Source organism: Henckelia pumila, chromosome 3 (genome assembly GCF_033568475.1).
Source record: "Henckelia pumila isolate YLH828 chromosome 3, ASM3356847v2, whole genome shotgun sequence".
Classification (NCBI taxonomy): Eukaryota; Viridiplantae; Streptophyta; class Magnoliopsida; order Lamiales; family Gesneriaceae; genus Henckelia; species Henckelia pumila.
The window spans coordinates 28479032-28500157 of NC_133122.1; the positions used below are offsets into that span (position 1 = coordinate 28479032).

The 21126-nt window shown below is 35.8% G+C and overlaps 1 non-coding gene across 1 annotated transcript; it reads right to left on the minus strand.

Moving 5' to 3' along the window:
• Nucleotides 1-12924: 12924 nt before the first annotated feature.
• Nucleotides 12925-13030, minus strand: LOC140893998 (small nucleolar RNA R71). Its single transcript, XR_012153554.1, has one exon. It is a non-coding gene; the product is annotated as a small nucleolar RNA R71 (small nucleolar RNA).
• Nucleotides 13031-21126: the final 8096 nt, after the last annotated feature.

Below are 21126 nucleotides of genomic sequence, written 5' to 3' on the forward strand. Positions count from 1 at the left end.
TTTGAATTTGTTTTCCATAGTTTCATTCGTTTCGCAGGTGAGGATTGATTGGCTGGGCTAATACCAGCAATTAGTGGTGCATAATTTGAAAAAAAAAAAAGAAAGAAAAAAATTTATAAGTTATTTTTTCATTTTCTGCATATAATTTCATTTATTTGCATATTAATTTTCTTCCAAAATAATGCCTACAAAATATATTTTTCTTAACATTTTCCTAAAACAAGTTATGCAACTAATTATTTCTTCACAATCAATCTTACATAAAATATTTTTCTATTTCATTCTGCATTTAAAAATGAAATGCATTCAGTATAACTCTTGATTTCATCATATAGATGTTCATTGACTGCTTCTAACAAGTTTTTTGTTTTTCATACCAAAGTGATACATTTATTTAACAGAGGCAATAGTAGGTAGTTGTATGTTGTTTCAGATATACGTTGTCTGAATTAAATTGCTCCTCGGAGAGATTTAATTTCTAAATTAACAAGTATTTATGGATTAGACATACTAAAGTTCACGGATGATTACTGAAAATGTGAAGTGTAACAGAGGTCAAGCATATATAAGATTGAAAATTAAAATTTTTAAGTCATAATCTTTACTATTAAATTTACATATAATATTTAAAGTTCTTTTTATTGAGGGTGATCAATAATCCGATCTTTCATCAATCTGTTATAGATTATGCCGGAGCGAACATGACGATAATAATTGCGGAATAAAACAATCAACAAGAACATCAAGAATTTACGTGGTTCACCCAATATAGGCTACGTCCACGGAGTTGCTGCAATATTTATAACCGGAAAAATATTACAAGTGTATACAAAACACTATATCTCTTACCAACCCAAACCTCGAGTATTACCGAGAAAATAATTTCTCTAACTCACACAAGAGAACACTCAAGAAAAATACCAAAAAAACTCTCTTTGTTTCTTATCTTTCTTTTCTCTCGATTTTGGGATATTAAAACCTGATGAATGGGGAGCTCTATTTATAGAGCTCCCTGCAATGTGAACAAAGAAGCAACGTGCATCTTTCCTCCAAGTAATTGTCAAGAATGGATGCTACCGGCCATTGAATTTCAATCCAACATGTGCATTCAATTTTGATTGGTGGTTGTCTCCAACTTTCAACAATCTCCCACTTGAAGACTTGATTTCAATCATGACTTCACACAATCAATGCAGCAACTCATACCTTCCTTATTTATGCTTGTAGTCCAACTGAAGTCGAGCACAACTTCAGTTTGTCAGTGGTCACCACCTTGGTGAACATATCAGCGGGATTTTTACTTCCAGGAATCTTCTCAAGCTTCAAGACTCCATTCACCCGATCTCTAAGGATCCCGATTCCAAGGATTTGTTTTGCAGCACTCAAATCCTTCATAGCAAATTCTATCTTTAGTTTATCTATCTCCTTCAGACAAACTCCTACTATCAACATATCATCTACATATACCAGTAGCATGATATAAGAACCATTAAGCTTCACATAACACCAGTGATCAGCATGATACCTCGGGAAACCATCATTATTCATTACACCATCAAACTTCTTGTACCACTGTCTTGGAGCTTGTTTGAAACTGTACAAGCTTTTCTAAAGTTTGCACATCATTTTCTCTTTACCTCGTACTTCAAATCCCTGTGATTGATTCATTTCTTCATCTAGTTCACCATGAAGAAACACAGTCTTTACATCTAACTGCTCCAGATGCAAATCGTTTTTTACCATCAATCCAAGTACAGTCCTGATAGTAGTTAACTTTACCATCAGAGAGAAAATATCAATGTAATCAATGAATTTTTTTTAACCTTTTACAACAAGGCTTTCTTTGTACCGCTTGCTACCATCGTGTTCTAACCGGTACTCCCACTTGCTATGTAAAACCTTTTTACCTTCAGAAAGTTCTGACAACTCCACATGTGATTGGATGACAGTGAATCCATCACATCTTTCATTGCTAACTCCCAATGTTTAAAGGTCTCATAAACATCTGATTTATTTTTCAAAAAATAAACCCAAAATTTTCCTGCTCGAATCGTCAACAGTAGTGCCATAATATCTTGAGTGATATCCAAGGAATGTCACAGGAGATGGTCCACAAACATCAGTATGTACCATCTCCAAATCCGCCGATTTCGGTTCTCTAACCTCTTTTGAAAAGCTCACATTTTTCTGCTTTTCAAAAAATACAGCTTCACACGGCTTGTGTTCAACGATCTTTAATTCCGGTAGCTTTCCTTTTGAAACAAGCATCTTCATTCCTTTCTCACTCATATGTCCAAGTCTACAGAGCCATAGACTTGAATTAGCTCCAGCATCCACAGCTGCTAATTTATCTCTCAAACTGGAAGTCATATAGAGTGTTCCACTTTTCTTTCCTCGAGCAACAATCATGGCTCCCTTTTTCACTTTCCAGGAACCATCACCAAAGATCACCTTATGACCTTCGTCGTCAAACTATCCTACTGAAATCAGATTGCGGGTCAACTTTGGTACATGCTTTACTTTGTTGATTTTTCAGACAGATCCTTTTGTCATCTTCATCCGGATATCACCCATACCAATTATTTCCAAAGGTTTTCCATCAGCCACGAAAACTTTTCCGTAATCTCCCGCAATGTAATTATCGAATACATCACGATTACCAGTGGTATGAAACGAAGCTCCCGAGTCCATAACCCAAGAATCAACCGGGCTTTCCATGGATAGTAATAGAGCATCATGTACCTCCTCACAAACAACATTTGCGTTGTTCCTTGTTGATTTGCAATTCTTTTTCAAGTGGCCAGTCTCACCACAGCTCCAGCACTTCACATTCTTTTCAAATTTGTTATTGTCTTTTCCATTTCTTGATTTGTATCCACCATGCCATTGGTTAAAACTCTTTTCGCCACTCCTGCCCCTTCCTCCATTATCGAGATTTAGGGCAGATCTCGATGATGTTGCTTCTCCTGAATCCCTCCTGCGAACTTCTTCACCAAAGATTCGATCTCTGCCATCATTGAATTGTAACTTTACTTTTCCAGCAGAATTGCTAACCGCTGCCCGCATCGGCTCCCAAGCATTTGGTAAAGACGCCAAAAGAATAAGTGCTCGAATCTCAACATCAAATTTAATTTCAACCGATGTTAGCTGGGAAACAATCGTGTTGAGTTCATTTATGTGGCACGCCACCGAAGCACCTTCCTCCATCTTCAAGTTGAATAACTTTTTCATGAGGAACACTTTATTATTTGTCGATGGCTTCTCGTACATGTCCGACAAAATGGACATCATCTCCTCCGTGGTTTTTGCCTCCGCCACGTTGTGCGCCACGTTCTTTGTTAGGATCAATCGTATTACCTCTAACACTTGTCGGTCAAGAAGCTCCCACTCATCATCCTCCATCTTTTCTGGCTTCACCCCGGATAGAGGTTGATGTAGTTTTTTTGCTGTACAGATAATCTTTAATCTGTAACCGCCAGAACGTGAAATCTGTACCGTTGAACTTATTGATTCCAGGTCCCGATCCGTCATTTCCGGCCATCGCTTCTACTGCCTTAATAAAATTTCAAAAAATCTTTTCTGATGTGGAAGATCAGACAAAGCTGCAACCACAGAGCATACTCAGAATTTTAAGAAATTTTTCACCAAGGCTCCCGGACACCGTAACAGCTCTGATACCAGTTGTTATGGATTATGCCAGAGCGAACATGACGATAATAATTGCGAAATAAAACAATTAACAAGAACATCAAGAATTTACGTGGTTCACCCAATATAGGCTACGTCCACGGAGCTGCTGTAATATTTATAACCGGAGAAATATTACAAGTGTATACAAAACACTATATCTCTTACCAACCCAAACCTCGAGTATTACCGAGAAAATAATTTCTCTAACTCACACAAGAGAACACTCAAGAAAAATACCAAGAAACTCTCTTTGTTTCTTATCTTTCTTTTCTCTCGATTTTGGGATATTAAAACCTGATGAATTGAGATCCCTGCAATGTGAACAAGGAAGCAACGTGCATCTTTCCTCCAAGTAATTGTCAAGAATGGATGCTACCGGCCATTGAATTTCAATCCAACATGTGCATTCAATTTTGGTTGGTGGTTGTCTCCAACTTTCAACACAATCATCACCAGTCACCGCAATCTTCCTGCCATTATGTAATTTGAATTAAGAGACCTAAAGCACGTAGAGAGACTTTAGAGTATTGCTGTTCATATTAAACATGGTATATAATGCATGCATGAACACATTTTTTTGTGTAACTATTCAGGTTGGATGTCTTTTTTGTGTGATTATGCATAAATTATTAGATCTTATATGAAGTTTTAGTCATTATAGCAGTGAGTTTTATCTAAAGACACAACATATGTTAAAATTTTAAAGATTAATCAATGAGATATGGGATATGGATTTGTTGTTTGTTTATTAGTTGGAAAATGATCTAGATATTCAAATTTAGAATCAAGTAACTCAAGTCTTCGTCTATTTGGATTTGCAGCCAATTATAATTAAAGACTGGTGTACAAAGTAAATCAGGAAGGAAATACTATATACTTTATGAGAAAAGACTTGCCAAGGAGAGAAGCAAATAAGATCACTGTCTAGCAAATGAAAAGTTTACTTTGAGTATTTTCAATACCAGCTATGCAAGTTGAATGGATGGAGGAGCATTCTCATGGAATGAGAAAACATATCATGAAGATGATAATTTTATTCTTTGAAATAAAGGGAAAATTATTTTTTAATGAAGTCAACATTAAAATAACCAAATATGTTATTACAAAATTATTTTATTATTATAATATCTACATGGCATTGTTTCAGTTATGCTCATATGTATGCTACAAAATAAATGTCATACATCTATTTTGACACAAACTAATAAGTTTTTCATGATTTAATTTAAATGGAATGTGAAATAGGAAAACATTTACAGTAATATAAACTGTCCAAATATAAATATAAGAAAAGCTGATTTAAATGTAATTTATAATTCATAAACTATGTTTTCACACGCAACGCGTGTGCATCGGTCACTAGTTTAATAAAGGGAGAAAGCCTAATAATAACTACTTTTGGCGAAGCTTTTTTTAATATTCCAAATATACACTTAATTTGTTGTGGCTTTTGTTTTATTAATTCAAATTTGATTTACTTTTTTAATTTATTTATTTAAACTTTATTTTCTTTTTTTTTAGTCAAAGAATGTTTAATGTGTTCCGCCACAATTATAAATAATTATATAATCATATTTTTTTATTAAAAAAATCGTTTATCTTTTATATTTTGTCTACACGCATTGCTTGTGCCAAAGTTGCTAGTTTTTATTATTCGGAGAACCCAATTTCTTTTTCTTTACCAAAAAACATATTGATACGATAACGTCTATGACTAACAAAATAACATTAATCAAATATTTTTAGCAAATCATTTTCTCTCATATATATTTGAATACACTCAAATATACTTCAGAATGATATTTTTCAAAAATAAAGTTTCACCAAAGTTATTTTTAATTTGATATTTCTCGGATGATATAACTTGATATTTTGGATCGATTTTGAGGTTAATCTCTTTATTTGTTACGTTGTTTTAACAAACGTCATGAATCCCTTTCAAAAAAATACAAACAAACAAACATCATAAATCACTCATGTATACTTAAGTTGTATTAAAATTGGGAAAATAAACTCACGACCCGCCTTCAATTAACAATACATATTTTAACCCATTCATTCGATTTCACAATTCTCCTTTTGTCTAACCTAATTAGGGGTGGAATCGGGTCGGGACCCGTCCCGTAACCCCCTTACCCGATTTCCGTCCCGATAGAAATTGAGATATTTTTTTTCTCCCGATCCCGCACTCGAGAAGTTTCGAGACACGAATGTTCGGAATCCCGTCGGGTCGGGAGAGGGTAATCCCGAATAAATTTTTTTTAAAAAAAAATTCTATGTAAATATTTTTTTAAAAAAAAATTACGAAAAAATCAAACAATTTCTTAATACATTACAAATAAATTAAAATTTCTTTATATATAATCATTAAAAAACTAAAACATTTTTTAGTGCATTACAAACAAACTAAAACAACTACTTGATTAATAAAAAAACATATAATTATTCATAAAAATAAAAAAAAATAAAAATTTATAACTCAATGTTAATATTAAAAAAGATAAATATAAAAAAAATTATATGATATATAATTATAAAACATTAATATTAAAACATAAAATTAAATAAAATATTTTTTTAATTAAAAAATATTATTAAAAAAATATTATTTTTATATTCTGGTCGGGTCGGGAATCCCGTCGGGAAAAAAAACATTGATCGGGTCGGGAAAAGTTCGGGACGGGAAAATTCGGGACGGGTAACATCTATACTATTCAATTTTCAATAAATTCACTTCATAATACCTTCAAAAATTCACAAATTCTTATTCTTTCATTCTCAAAAAAAAAAAAAAAAATCATCTTTGAGGCATTAAAAACCTTCACAAGCTTGAAATTATTCAAATCTGACCAGTAGGAAATTTGCAAAAAGAGAATGTTAAAAAACAATGATGACTAGAGCTGTAAAATGTAAATATATCAAATAACTTGTCTAACTTTGGTGTCATTGTGCTCCAAGGGGTGTCCAAGTTGGTGAAGTATGTGAAATTTTGGTCAGAGATCAGAAGTTCGATTTCCCCTGCCAACATCTTCTTAGACTAATCTGTTGCACAGGGCTTGCCCAGTGTTGTTTACCTGACTAGCGTAGTTTGCAGACTATTTCATTAGTTCGAGGGTTTACCCAGAGCACACCGAAAGGTAGCGGTTGCGGTTCTCACATAAATAAAAAACAAAAAAAACAAAAAAAAAAAACTTTGGTGTCATTGTAAAATTTCAAAGCTAATTCCGCCTTATGTGGTGGTACACTAACTTGTTTGTCTGCATTTATAAGTGTGAATGACGTACCAGGTCTACGAGTTACAAGGTTAACAAGAAATTAGTTTTTGACATTCATTATTTGACATGGTCTTCAATGAAAAAGTATATTAGCATGTAATCCACCCAATATGTCGGATCCAATTCACGAGTTGAATGTTGTTAAATGAGGTTCACAAGAATGATACGATATCAAGAAATTTGGGTAGAAGTCTTGTTTCTCAAATTTTGTTATATGATCGAAAATTAACATGGACTATAAATAAACAAATTTCATACTTCGCGCAATTCTGACAATGAAATCCCTTTGATTTAAAAATAATCTAAAATTGCAGGAGACTTTGAATCATCGTAGGATTTTATGTCGCTTGACTCAGTATCACCATGCTCTCGGTCGCTGCACATTTTACATTAAGTCCAAATAAACATTCAATCACAGGGAGGTAAGGTAGAAAATCTCGGAAACATAAGCAAGTGAACATTGAGGAATTTCAAGTAAATCGACCCATACTAGATCCAGTATATTGGAATATATTCTATATTATCTTCTGTATATTTTATATTTTGTATTTTCCTTTTATCTTTTAGGTTTTCTAGTTGTATATAAACTAGTCTTGTATTCATTCTTGGAAATATATCAAAACAATATTATTCAATCAGTTTCTATATGGTATCACGAGCCTCTGGCATATGCCACTAAAATATCCTTAACCCTAGCTGTCGCCGCCCTCCCTCTTCGCCGAGCCGTCGCTGCCGTTTTCCATGGCCGCCGCCACCACTCCAGCTGCTGCCCCTGCCACTCCAATCTCCTTCAATGCTGCTGCTCATACGCCTTTGAAGCTCACCTCCTCCAACTTTCTCTCATGGCACGACCCTCCTTACTGGTCATGATCTGCTTGGATTTGTTGATGGTTCTCATCTATGTCCGACCAAATTAGTTACAACAAGTTGGTATATGTAGTTCTGGAATTCACGAGGTTCTATCATCCAACAAACCTCAACAGTCGAAATTCAAACATAGGAAGGCAAGGCAAAAAATCTCAGAAGCATAAACAAGCCATCGTTGAGGAATTTTACGCTAATAGACCCATAACTAGATTCATTAGTTGCGCACGTACGTAACAAGGAAACTTTCTAACATAATTAAAAACAAAGAAATTTGGGATATGTGTTCTTTATCAGTAATATTTTTAATCACCAAAAGACCACAATTTTCTCCTAGCAGCATTAAAAAACTCTTCGCTGTTACAACTACAATCTTAATCAACTCTAAGAATTTAGATTTTATTCAAAGACTGCAAAGCACGAACACTAGCAAAAAGATGACAGCACATAAGAAAATATGGGTGTCAGAATCGAGATGCTACTGCTACTAGGGTAGACTAATAGTGACCTACTACTGTACTAGAGCTGATTCTATAGAGGCATTAACTAATTGTTGTTAGTGAGTTCAATAGTGTAAGCCACTGAACTATCCTTTGTCTTGGATCTCCGAGAGTTAACCAACAAATATACTTGTGCGGAAAGATTTCAATTAAGAGATTGGACAAAATCAGCTGGCTCTATTGACGTGTGAGTGTAAAAAAAATAAATAACACAGTTGATTGTTTCTGGATGTTCGGGAACTCAATTGCTCTTACGTCACCGCTTCTTTTGGTTCATCCAGAAGGTACTACTAGAAGACTTTGAGTATTACCTTTTGCAATACTCCGCCTCAGCTAGGACTTATCCTACTACCTATAACCGAGACTCTTAGACTCAATAAATCAGTTCTCGACTGATTTTACAAGAGTGTTTTGGTCATCTCACTCAACTGATTAATTAGTTTACAAAGATTGTACAACTCAACACATAGCACAGTATGATCCTATCTGATCTGATATGCTTGATGCATGTGCTGGTGTTCTTTGGCTTCTGTATGATCTTTTATGTAAGAGTTTTAACTCTTCTTGTGTAGATATGAACAACTAAAAGTTTTTGTTGTTCTTTGATAAGCTGTAATTTTTTGTGAGTTCTTGTAAGCCGGATGCTTCTCTTTGCATCCTACGGTCTCTATTTAAAGACACAAGATAATTATCATCTAGATTCAAATATGTATTCGTTGGATTGGAGCCGTTGTCTTGATTTGAAGCTTTACTGACATGAAAGTACACTGTTATGCGGTTGGTCAGTTCGGTGTGTAGTAGTGTACATAAGTCTTTATCCAAGGGTTAAAGACTTATGCTGGTTACTGGTGAGCGGCTACATATCTGCTTCTGCTCTAGTTTTACTGTTCTGCTTTGCTTAAATGAACAGCTTGACTACTGGTCAACTTTCTCTTTGACTTCCGCTACTTCACTGCTTCTACTTTTGTTCTACTACTGATATGAAACTCAGATATTTGGTTTCCTAACAATTTCTCCCTTTTCGGTGTTTGACAAGACTTAAGAAATTTATCACTTGTCATTTTTCCTTTTTGACAAGCATACAAATTCTTGAAGTATGTGGGAATTTTTTTCAGACGATCTTGAAATTTTAATGCTCGATAAATCGTCTGATGCCATTTGTTGGGATTTGTTGGTCTGTTCTTCTGCTAACTTTCAACTTCATTAATTTCTCCTACGAGTTCTTTCTTTCATTCTGAGTTGATTTGCTGCCTTTTTTTTTTTTTTTTTTTTTATCATTCCCCCTTAGTTACTGCTTCTACTAAATTTCAATCATATATTATTCAGCTATTTTTTTATTGAACTTTTTTTAATCTCCTTAACCTCTTTTGCTGAGAAAAGTTTCTTCATGCGGTAGCCTGTCTAGAGGTTATAGATTACGAGGTTGGTGGATTCCAATAAAGATCTCTTCATATTTCGTTCAGTACCTGTCACGTCATTGGGAAATGTGAGTTTGCCTCCTGATCCAATCCATCCCAATACGTTTCTCATTTTGCAAACATTTTAAAATTTTTATCAACTGAGTAGCTATTTGATCTTTAGAGGATAAAAAGATTACCTAGGTAAATCGAGAGTAATCATCCACAATAACTAAAGTATATCTCATTTCCCCTAAGCTTTTGATTGGTATAGGACCGAATAGATCCATGTGCAATAAGTTTAAGCATTTGGAATAAGACATACACCATTTTGTTTTAAAATTTGCTTTCACTTGTTTGCCCTGCTGACAAGCTTAACAGACTTTATTCTTTTTAAAATCCCCTTTGGGCAAGCCAAGAACCAATTCATGTTTGCTCAGATGTTTAATGGACTTAAAATTTAAATGATTCAAATGCTTATGTCATAACCAGTGCTTATCATTTTGAGCAACAAAACATGTAGGAATTGATGGTTGATCACTTTTCCAATTTATCCTATATGTGCTTTGTTCCCTTAATCCGGTTAGCATAACTTCACTTTTACTAGATTTGATTGTGCATGAGTGTTTGTGAAATTCAACAATATGACCATTATCACACAATTGACTGATGTTAATCAAATTATAGCATAGATTATCAACAAGTAGCACGTCATTAATAATAATATTACCATGAGTAATCTTACCCTTACCCACGGTTTCACCTTTGAGTTATCACCAAAAATTATTTTAGGTCCTTTGTAGTGTATGATTTCATATAATAATTCTTTATTTCCAGTCATGTGCCTGGAGCATTCACTGTCGAGATACCAAGTTGTCTTTTCTACTGTATTGTTTTTCTTGACTGATTTTACTGATAGTACCTGCAAAAGAAACATATTACTATGATACCCTTATCTATTTGGGTCCAAACTGGATTATTCCTTTCGGGACCCACACCTGAATTACCCTGACGGGTTTACCCGTGTGTGCATCCAAAATTTGAATAGGTCGAGGGGCCTGATGTCTGCTTGTGTGTGGTCTAGATACTACTGATAAGTGCATTTTATGCACTTAATTTATATATGATTTAACTTGGATTTTGTGATGTATCGAGTGAATATTATGCGTATTTGTTGTTGTTTTTGTGAGTTGCAAGGATTTGAAGAAAAGTAGCAAGAAGAAGCGGAAAGCCGAATTACGGGACAGCAAACTTCAGAAAATTACTGGGAATGTTACAGACACATAAATCCGATCTCCACCGTTCAAATTAATTTAGGATGTTTTACAGTTGCTGTCAAAATTTCAGCTCGATCCGACGACTAGAACTCAAGTTATGATTTTTACAAAAATGCTGCGCAGATAGTGAAATGGTAGAACAAGTAGCGCCCCAGCTCTAGTTTTCCAGCGCTCCAGCGCCCGTAAATTCATGTCCAGAGCACCCCAGCGCCGTCTTGTGCGCGCTCCAGTGCTAGACGTCCGTCATTGAAAAATAAAATATGAAACTTGAGCGCCCCAGCGCCAAATTATTAGCGCTCCAGCGCTGCGCAGTCTCCAAAAATATGGAAAGTCTTTAATCGAGTTTTAAAAGGGATTTTATGACTTATTCTGGAGGATACGAGGGTTTAGAGAGTTTTCAGAGCATAGAGACGGCTATTGAGAGTTTTGAAGTGCACAAGAGCTCGAGAATTTGATACGAAGACAGAAGACGGTGGCATCCGGCGACGGAGAAGCTTCATTCTAATTCGTTCTAGTTTCTCTTTGAACTCTATTTTTCTTAGTTTATGGATTGTTGGAAAAACATGAGTTATTTGATTTTGAATTGCGTTATGAACTAATTTCTTAATCTAGAGGTAGACGGATCTTGACTGGAAACCATGATTGACATATTTTGATTTAGATATTTAAATTTCTTCGCACAGTTTATTTGTGTTTTCCTGATTTTAATGCTTTCAATTTACTGGCTATAGATTGAATGATATTTTATTTAGAATCTATCACTCGAGAGAGAAGATTTTGAATACGACATAGGAAAATACATCTATGGTGTTTATACTGTTCGAGAGGTATATAACTCCATAGAAGTCATTAGAAGAATTCTTTTGCTTTTTACCGGATTTAATAATTGAACTTTGATAGAGATATTGAGTTTGTTATTGAATACGAATTTCTGCTTGACACTCGAGAGAGGTAGTATAAAATAATAGGGATTCTTTACTAATAAACTAGAAGAATTAATAATTGAACAATCATTAAAAATAAATTGTGGTGGACAGTGAAGTGAAGTCGAACCTCTAGCATTTATCGCTTATTGAATTTTTCTCTCATGAACTCGTGGTTATTTAGTTTTGTTCTTGCAAATTTTAGTTTTATAAAAATCAAACCATTTTCGTAGCTCTATATAGGATTATGATTTTATTAGTTGCAAATATTTGATATAATATCATTTATTCATTCTCCGTGGGATCGACTTGGACTTAATTCCTATATTATAACTTGACATCGTGCGCTTGCGAGCGAAAAACACGCAACAAGTTTTTGGCGCCGTTGCCGGGGAATGAATTTTATTTGATTTATATTAAATTGTGCTAATTGGTCTTAATTTTGATTTAGAGCATTTTATTTTATTTTATTTTGTTGGTTCTGTGTATGCAGTTTATGCGAAAAAGCCAAAGTTACGAATTACTGCTCTTTGATCCGAAAATCGAGAAAACTGGTAAAGCTTTGAGAAAAGCTAGAAGAGAAGAGTTGCAACAAATGGCTGAAGAAAGGGAAAGAGCTGTCAATAATGCTCTGGTGCCGATCAGAGATCACTTTCGACCAGTGATCAATACTCATTATTCAGGGATAGCTCGGCAGAACATCACGACAAATAATTTTGAGTTGAAGCCAGCTCTGATTAATATGGTGCAGCAGAATCAGTTCAGGGGTGCAGCTACTGAAGATCCAAATCTGCATCTGCGTACTTTTCTGGAGATTGCTGACACAGTGAAGATTCATGGTGTTACTGAGGACACCATCAGACTACGATTGTTCACATTCTCTCTTAGGGACAATGCTCGTAGTTGGTTGCAGTCACTACCTCTTGGGAGTATCACTACATGGGAAGCCATGGCATCCAAATTTCTGGCTAAGTACTTTCCTCCTGCCAAGTCTGCCTAGCTGAAAATTGAGATCACTACTTTCAAACAGCAAGATTTTGAGCAGCTTTATGAAGCTTGGGAGCGGTACAAGGAGTTGCTTAGGAAGTGTCCAAACCATAATTTTCCGGATTGGGAACAGATTGAGTTATTCTACAATGGTTTGAATGGCCCAACGAGGATTTCTGTGGATGCTGCAGCTGGAGGTTCAATATTTTCTAAATTTCCTGAACAGGCTTATGAGATGCTTGAGCAAATGACTGTTAACAGTTATCAGTGGCCGAGTGAGAGATCTGTAATAAGGAAGTCTGCTGGAATTCATGAGGTTGATGCATTCACTGCTTTGACTGCTCAGATGGCTACTATTTCTACACAGTTGGCTGCACTGACCAAAGGCAATCAAGTTTCTATTAAGACAACATCGTTGGCGACTGCCGTAAATTCTGCTGATGGATTTGAGAGTGTGGAGAAAGCTCAATATGTGAACAACAGAAATTACAACAACTATCAAGGTAATCCTGTACCCAATCAATATCACCCTAGTCTGCGTAATCATGAAAATTTTTCTTATGCTAACAATAATAATGTGTTGAATCCTCCTCCGGGATACAATACAAATAAGGGTGAGGGTAAGCCTCCTTTGGAGGATGTTGTTAATGCTTTTGTGCAGGAATCGAGCAAGAGGATGGCGATGACTGAGACTCGCCTTGACAGCTTAGAGACGTATGTGGCCAACATGGGTGCTGTATTGCAATCCATGGAGACTAGCATTGGGCAGTTGGCGAACGCATTGAAAGATAATAACAGAGGCCAATTCCCAAGTAATACTGAGGTGAATCCCAAGGAGCAGTGTAATGCTATCACGTTGAGGAGTGGGAAGCAGGTGGATAATGAAGAGGGCAAATATGAGATCAAGACGTCTGAAAAAGTTGCAGTTGACGAGAAGAAGGTCGAGGAGAAAGAGTCTGATGCTTTGGCACAAATGCCGAATTATGCGAAGAAGATGCCACAAAGGATCAAGAAGAAGAAAGTGGACGAACAGTTCTCAAAATTCTTGGAGATTTTCAAAAAGATACATATCAACATCCCTTTTGCTGATGCTTTGGCACAAATGCCGAATTATGCGAAGTTTATTAAAGAGGTGATGTCCAAGAAAAGGAGGCTGCAAGAGAATGAGGTGGTGAGCTTAACTGAAGAATGTAGTGTTGTGCTCCAAAAGAAGATGCCACAAAAGCTGAAGGATCCAGGGAGTTTTACTATTCCTTGCACTATTGGTTCTTTTTATTTTAATAATGCACTTTGCGATCTAGGAGCTAGCATTAATCTGATGCCTTTGTCTATTTTCAGGAGCTTAGGACTTGGCGAGGTGAAGGCCACAATGATCGCATTGCAGCTAGCTGATAGATCTATCACATATCCGCTTGAAATCATTGAAGATGTTTTGGTAAAAATAGATAAATTTATTTTTCCGACAGATTTTGTTGTGCTAGATATGGAGGAGGATGCAAATATGCCACTAATATTGGGGAGACCTTTCTTGGCCACTGCTGATGCCAAGATTGAGGTGAAGAATGGTGAGTTGTCGATGGGTGTGGACGGAGAAAGAGTTATTTTTAACATATTCAAGAAATCAAGTAATCCACCCATCGAGGAATTATTCATGATTGAGCGAGTTGTGAAGCTGGATGGTCATCCCAAACTTGTTCATGAGGTAGATTCAAAGAAAAATGATCCGAAGGTGCCAAAGAAGAAAACGAAGAAGAAATCAAAGTTTAAAAAGGTTGTTGAATATATTTGGAGGGTGAAAGCGAAAGGGAAGACCCTCAACAAAACGGAACCGGGCTAGAATTGGAATAAAGTCGGGCTATGGACTATAAACTAAGCGCGTCTTGGGAGGCAACCCAAGCTAGTTGTTTTTTGCATTTTTTTTATTTTCTTTTAGTTTTTTCTGTTTTTATTTTTATCATGAGGAAACTAGACATTAATAATGATTTTGAATTGTGTAGGTTAAAAAGTATGGAGCTGAAAGAGTTTAGGAGCCACCCCTGATGAAGAGTTTTGAGTGATTAAGATGGTGCTGAGTACTAACGCTTGGTGCCTAAGGTATGTGTCCCTTGTTTTTAATGAATACTGTACATTGAGGACAATGCACAATTTAAGTTTGTGGGGGGGTTTAAAAATTGTGAAAATTTGAAATTTTTTATGAGTTAGTTGGAGTTGAAGGCATGATGTTGTAATTGTGTTTGCCTATGATGAAAATAAATTTTGTGTGCTGAAAAAGTTTATGTTAGCTATATTTAATCTTGAGTTCTCACATTTATGCACGAATGCCATGATTTTCGATACTCCTAGCAATTAGAAAAAAAATTATGTGGATTTGTGATGTGGATTAGAGGATTTGATTCTTAACTCTTGTGATTTTTATTTGAAACTGAGGTAGATTTTTAATATCATAAAAGTGATTTAGGCATTTTTTTTTTCGAATCTATTGAGTTTTTTTAGCTATTCTATATTCATGAAAAATCCAAAAAAATTGAGTAGCAAAAAAAGTTCAAAGAAAAGTAATGGCGGAGAAAGTAAGGTGAGGGGAGGCCTTGAAAAGAAAAAAAAATGGATTGAAATTCTAGTCCAAATACAAGGCATAAAGATGGAGATGTATGGAGTAGAAAAAAGCCAAGACTAATGTCTGGCAATGCAAATAAAAAAATTTTAGCTACTCATAATCCTGCACAAATTGAAAATATTCAATTTCCTTTGCTTTGCATCATGAGTCCTTGTTTGCATTGATATATATATGGATTCTTATCTCCTGCTGATTATGCTTGAGCCTAATGTTAACCGAAAAAGTCTTGTTGATCTGTGTGAGTAAAAGTTGAACTTGGTTGAGAGTATTTTGAAACTTGAGGGCGGAGTTAATGATTTTATGAAGCTTACGGATTGCATGATTTTACCGAAAGTTAGGTGGGTAGATGAGATTGGAAAATCACACACACACGAGAACTCTTGAGAAAATTAGCGGGCATGTGTATTGAATCTTGAAATGTAAAAATTCAGAGGTCGACTATAATGCTCATTACTGTTTTGCTCGGGACTAGCAAAAGTCTAAGTTTGGGGGATTTGATAAGTGCATTTTATGCACTTAATTTATATATGATTTGACTTGGATTTTGTGATGTATCGAGTGAATATTATGCGTATTTGTTGTTGTTTTTGTGAGTTGCAAGGATTTGAAGAAAAGTAGCAAGAAGAAGCGGAAAGCCGAATTACGGGACAGCAAACTTCAAAAAATTACTGGGAATGTTACAGACACCTAAATCATATCTCCACCGTTCAAATTTATTAGGATGTTTTAAAGTTGCTGTTAAAATTTCATCTCGATCCGACGGCTAGAACTTAAGTTATGATTTTTACAAAAATGCTGCGCAGATGGTGAAATGGAAGAACAAGTAGCACCCCAGCTCTAGTTTTCCAGCGCTCCAGCGCCCGTAAATTTATGTCCAGAGCGCCCCAGCGCCGTCTTGTGCGCGCTCCAGCGCTAGAAGTCCGTCATTGAAAAATAAAATACGAAACTTGAGCGCCCCAGCGCCAAATTATTAGCGCTCCAGCGCTGCGCAGTCTCCAAAAATATGGAAAGTCTTTAATCGAGTTTTAAAAGGGATTTTATGACTTATTCTGGAGGATACGAGGGTTTAGAGAGTTTTCAGAGCATAGAGACGGCTATTGAGAGTTTTGAAGTGCACAAGAGCTCGAGAATTTGATACGAAGACAGAAGACGGCGGCATCCGGCGACGGAGAAGCTTCATTCTAATTCGTTCTAGTTTCTCTTTGAACTCTATTTTTCTTAGTTTATGGATTGTTGGAAAAACATGAGTTATTTGATTTTGAATTGCGTTATGAACTAATTTCTTAGTCTAGAGGTAGACGGATCTTGACTGGAAACCATGATTGACATATTTTGATTTAGATATTTAAATTTCTTCGCACAGTTTATTTGTGTTTTCCTGATTTTAATGCTTTCAATTTACTGGCTATAGATTGAATGATATTTTATTTAGAATCTATCACTCGAGAGAGGAGATTTTGAATACGACATAGGAAAATACATCTATGGTGTTTATACTGTTCGAGAGGCATATAACTCCATAGAAGTCATTAGAAGAATTCTTTTGCTTTTTACCGGATTTAATAATTGAACTTTGATAGAAATATTGAGTTTGTTATTGAATACGAATTTCTGCTTGACACTCGAGAGAGGTAATAGAAAATAATAGGGATTCTTGACTAATAAACTAGAAGAATTAATAATTGAACAATCATTAGAAATAAATTGTGGTGGACAGTCAAGTGAAGTCGAACCTCTAGCATTCATCGCTTATTGAATTTTACTCTCGTGAACTCGTGGTTATTTAGTTTTGTTCTTGCAAATTTTAGTTTTATAAAAATCAAACCATTTTCGTAGTTCTACATAGGATTATGATTTTATTAGTTGCAAATATTTGATATAATATCATTTATTCATTCTCCGTGGGATCGACTTGGACTTAATTCCTATATTATAACTTGACATCGTGCGCTTGCGAGCGAAAAACACACAACAACTACTGTGGTTTGTTTGAACTTTTGATCTTTGTTGTTCAGTCTGTACCGCTTTTGAACAAGCATGCAGTTGAAGTACCGGTTCTGTTTCACCTGAAGATTCATGTACTTAGATTGATTTGGTTCAAACTTTGACTGTTTAAACTTAGATTTGTTTCCCTTTCTTTGTTCATTCCGTCTAGGTTTGACCCATGTTTCTCCTTTCCCTGGATTTTGAGGTTCCACATATCCCAGCCCTCTGTGCTTAGCCTTGTTCTCATAGCGTATTGGCTGTCCATCATTGATCTTAGGCTCATTGTGTTCATATATCGTACTAGATCGAACAAATCTTATGGCATTAGGATTGTTCTTACTAGGATACGATTGAGTACTTTCCTCAGTAAGAATGCAATCATTTGAACCATATCCAAGACCGGTTTTGTCACGTGCATGTTTCTGGTTCTCATGTATCTTACCTAACGAGGTAGAAGCATTATTCCAAGAGTTGATTATTTTAAGCAACTTTTGATTTTCATACATAATAGCTTGGAATACTCGTCTCATGTCATCATTCTCAGCTGCTAGCAGATTTAGCTTAGTCTTTAGACTGTCAAGTTCCTTTCGCTGTAAACAACTAGATTCTCTTGACTTATCAATGAGACTTGTTTTTTCTGCTTTCGCTTCTTCGAATGATACAGAGAGATTCTGATACTCATTGATCATGTCATTAAGTGGTTGAACAAGGTATTCACGTGTAAATTCAGAAGAGTTAAAATCAAATACCTCAGTATCATCATCTTCGTTTTGAGAATTGGCCATTAGACACTGGACTTTCTCCTCCTCACTTTATTTGGACGAGCTATCTGAATCAGATGACTCAGATTCAGTTTCTACCCACTTGGTTTTTCCTTCATCGGCTACTAGCACTCTTTGTTCCTTCTTATTTTTGAATGTTCTTCTTCTTTTTTTTTTTTCCTTTTGGGGGGGGGGGGGGGTTATTTTATACAACCTCTAAAAATATTTGACTCTAATGCAATATGATTGAGCAAATGTTAGTTTACTCAACCGATTTTTCTTTAACTTTCTAGAGATATAAGAGCTACTTAAAATAGTGCGAAAACAGCTCTTGCTAAACTAGATGATAATGATGAGATCGTGTAATGCAGTAGCGTAAGTAAGCAACGATATGTTTATGGATGTTCGGAGCTCAATCTCCTACGTCACCCCTTCTTCCTCATAGGAAAGATACACTAGAAGACTTTGGTTATTACAACAACGTGCAATACACCCGATCCAAGTTAGGACTTATCAAATGTCCAAGATGGAACTCCTAGATTCACACTAATAAGATTCTAAGTTCTTATCAAAATTTTTTGAGTTGATGATGATAGCACTCTAAGCTTCTTGAAGGCTTAGAATCTTAAATCCTTGTAGCTAATAGTGTTCTTCAAACAATGGCTCGATTTGAGTAACCCTTAAAAAGATCTCTTTGTAGATCGGATAAGATTTTGAGAGAAGGGTTGACTGAGCAGTCGAGTATTCAAAAATTAGTTTCAAGTGCTCAAGTATGCAAATCTTTGTAAGCGTGGCTCACTCTCTTTCTGAGTAAGCTCTGATATTTATAGTAGTTTTTCTCAACGTCTTCTTTTTGAGAATGGTAGGAAAATATCTAGAGTGTCAGATATCAGTCCTTGATCTGTGATATGCGATAATATCTTCTGAATATCTGTACTAGGAGCGTCTTAAATTGTCTATTCAATGTGTTGTTCACATTAAATGCTATTTATGGTTTTTCTTATTTTATCAGACGGCTCCTTAAATGCTTTGTCCTTTGAATTTAAGTTGTCTTGTCAACTTTCTGAAAAACTGGGAATTCGTGACTTCTTGAGTACGATAGATATCCTGTCAACTTGTAAGTTCAGTAGATATTCTTGCTTTGATAACCCAGATCAATTGAGCATACGTCGGTTTATGTTCTTAGCTCGGTTGACAGATATCGGTTGTCGTGCTAAGGTCAGCTGATACTATTAATTCCAGTAGATATCTCTTGGTCAGCTGATATGTTGGAGTTGGTAGACTTTTCTTGAGCTCTTTTTTTACATGTAAGCGGCGGCCGTACTAAAACAACAAAGTATTGTTTTGTTATCACCAAAAGTTAGGATTCAACAATTTTTCCCTTTTTGGTGATGAGAAAATCTAGGCCCCAAAAATCATTATGAAGAGAGTTTTACAATATGAATTCATTGCGAAAATGAATTGCATTGATACAAAACATGTTACATGCAATCATTCGAAAAAGCGCAATAAAATCCTATTACACCTACGTTGCTGAAATATGATAAATATACCTGATATCATTATTTCCTTTGCTGTGGGACATCTTGAATTTGTCGTACGGTGTCAATTGATTTTCTGGACACTTCCCCCTTTTTGATTGATTTGATATCACCACGGTTTAGATGAGAGATGATATCTCCAAATTGTGCACCGACGGTGGTTTTGAAGGAGTCAATACGAGAGTTAATATGAGCAGTCAAGTCAGCTTGAAGAACTGAGATTTGTGCGGAGGTGTGTTCATTTGTGCGACAAATAGTTTGTGATACTTGTTCGGCAACGGTATCCATGGCTCGAATGTTGCGTTTCTTGTAGTTTTTTAGTTCGGTGACGCATCTGCCAATATGAGAAGATAGACTATTGAGACGAGACATAATTGCTGATCTAGAGCTTGCAATACCAGCATCTTGTCCTTGGATGCGATTGCTAAGGCTCTGCGTTGTAGAGAAAAGTTTGTCTATGATGCGTTCCAGAGCATAAGTCAAGGATTCTGGTTCATCAACCGAAGGTGAAGCAAGTTTGTCAAAGTCGCTTCCAGAAACGTTGAGCGTGATTAAGTTCTTCGGTAGTATTCGTAACAGGGGAGGAGGTAGTGTGCTTAGCAAGTGGTGGTGTTATGGTCGTGTTATCCAATGAGGAGGATACATCGATCCTAATCGCCTGATCAACTGGACTGATTGGACTGGTAGGCTGAGATTCTTGAGTAGTCGGTTGAGGAGAGGAGTCAGCAGAGTGAATCTCATGAAGAGGAGATGTAGGCTGAACTTCATCCAAGTCAGTTAAGGACTTCAAAACATATGACACTGAAGTAAGTGGGATCTCATGAAGAATTATCAAACTTTTGAATGGCTACTGTGAGTGAGTTTGGTCATTGCCCTTGCACAGTTGAGTGAGTTTCTCCCAGATCTCTTTGGCAGTTGAACAAGTCTTGATCTTGCTGAACATGTTTTTGTCCAAAGTTTTGTACAGAATATCTTTGGCTACATTGTCAAGATTTGCTTTATTCTTGTCCTCAGCGCTCCATTTTGCTCTGGGGTTTTCAACCATCTGTGGTTCACCTCCTAAAATGGCTATAACTGTATTGACTTTGAGAATCTTGATTGGGCCATCAGTGATAATGTACCACATATCATCGTCTTGAGCAGAAAGATGTGTCTGCATTTGTATTTTTCAATCATCATAATCTTCCTTAGAGAACATATGAATTTTGTTTAGAGAAGTCATGATGAGTAAATATCAGCAGCTAAGAAAGAACCCTCTCTGATATCACTTGTTGGGGATCGGTAGTGTGTGTACAAGGGGGTGAATACACA